The 1,641-nt window shown below is 59.5% G+C and overlaps 1 protein-coding gene across 1 annotated transcript in view; it reads left to right on the top strand.

Annotated features, from left to right (window-relative positions):
- The window catches only part of LOC130586554 (speckle-type POZ protein-like), a gene marked incomplete at its 3' end in the record, with an annotated part of 20,903 nt that overhangs the window by 8,845 nt on the left and 10,417 nt on the right, over positions 1-1,641 (top strand). The gene's annotated exons all lie outside the window — the stretch shown is intronic.

Raw genomic sequence — 1,641 nt, 5'->3', positions numbered from 1 at the left:
GTGGCCACCGTGGCCAGGGAGGGGTGGCCAGAGAGGGGATGGCTTCCGTGGCCAGGGATGGGGTGGCCACCGTGGCCAGACAGGGGTGGCCAGAGAAGGGTGGCCTCTGTGGCCAGGGACGGGGTGGCCACCGTGGCCAGGGAGGGGTGGCCAGAGAGGGGCAGTCTCCGTGGCTGGGGACTGAGAGGGCACGGCCTCAGTGACTGGAGAGCGGGAGGGCATGGCCTCCGTGGCCAGTTAAGGGGTGGCCTCAGTGGCCAGTGAAGGGATGGACTCCATGGCCCGGTGAAGGGGTGGCCAGAGAGGGGCAGCCTTCGTGGCCAGGGATGGAGAGGGGTGGCCTCCATAGCTGGTGAAGGGATGGCCAGAGAGGGATGACTTCTGTGGCCAGGGATGGAGAGGGACGGCTTCCATGGCTGGTGAAGGGATGGCCTCTGTGGCCGGAGAAGGGGTGGCCAGAGAGGGGCTGCCTCTGTGGCCAGTGAAGGGATGGCCTCCATGGCCGGAGAAGGGGTTGCCAGGGAGGGGTGGCCTCCATGGCCGGTGAAGGGGTGGCCTCAGTGGCCAGTGAAGGGGTGACTCCTTTGGCCAGAGAAGGGATGGCCTCCATGGCCAGTGAAGGGGTGGCCTCCGTGGCTGGAGAGGGGTGGCCCGAGAGGGGGTGGCCTCTGTGGCCAGGGATGCAGAGGGATGGCCTCCATGGCCGGTGGAAGGGTGGCCTCCATGGCCAGTGAAGGGATGGCCTCCGTGGCTGGAGAGGGGTGGCCAGAGAGGGGCAGCCTCCAAGGCCAGGGATCGAGAGGGGTGGCCTCCGTGGCCAGAGAAGGGATGGCCTCCGTGGCTGGTGAAGGGATTGCCTTCGTGGCTAGAGAAGGGGTGGCTGGAGTGAGGCGACCTCCATGGCCAGAGAAGGGATGGCCTCTGTGGCCAGTGACGGGGTGGCCTCTGGGGACAGAGAGGGGCAGCCGGTGAAGGGTTGGCATCAGTGGCCAGTGAAGAGGTGGCCTCCATGGCGAGGGACGGAGACGGCATGGCCTCAATGACCAAAGAGGGATGGCCTCCATGACCGGAGAAGGGACAGCCTCCGTGGCCAGAGAAAGGTGGCCTCCGTGGCTAGTGAAGGAATAGCCTCCTTGGCCAGAGAAGGGATTGCCTCAGTGGCTGGTGAAGGAATGGCCTCCGTGGCCAGAGAAGGGATGGCCTCAGTGGCCGGTGAAGAAGTGGCTGGAGTGAGGCGGCCTCTGTGGCCAGTAAAGGGATGGCCTCCATGGCCAGTGAATGGGTGGCCTCAGTGGCCAGAAAAGGGATTGCCCCAGTGGCCGGAGAAGGGGTGGCCTCAGTGACCTCTGTGGCCAGTGAAAGGGTGGCCTCCGTGGCCAGTGAAGAGGTGGCTTCCATGGCCAGTGAAGGGATATTTTCCTTTTTCTTTTTCTTTTCCTTTTCCTTTTCCTTTCTTCTTCTTATTTTCATTTTTATTTTTATTTTAATTCTTATTTTTATTCTTATTTTTATTCTTATTTTTATTCTTATTTTTATTCTTATTTTCATTTATTCTTATTTTTATTTTCATTTTTATTTTATTTTATTTTCATTATCATCCTTTTCCCTCATGCTGTTCCACAGCAAAGACTCAGCCACTTT

This window comes from Malurus melanocephalus, unplaced genomic scaffold (genome assembly GCF_030028575.1).
Source record: "Malurus melanocephalus ecotype Western Australia unplaced genomic scaffold, MMel_1.1 scaffold_1203, whole genome shotgun sequence".
NCBI lineage: Eukaryota > Metazoa > Chordata > Aves > Passeriformes > Maluridae > Malurus > Malurus melanocephalus.
The sequence above is the reverse complement of the archived record's forward strand: the minus strand, read 5'-3'. Positions and strand labels throughout refer to the sequence as shown.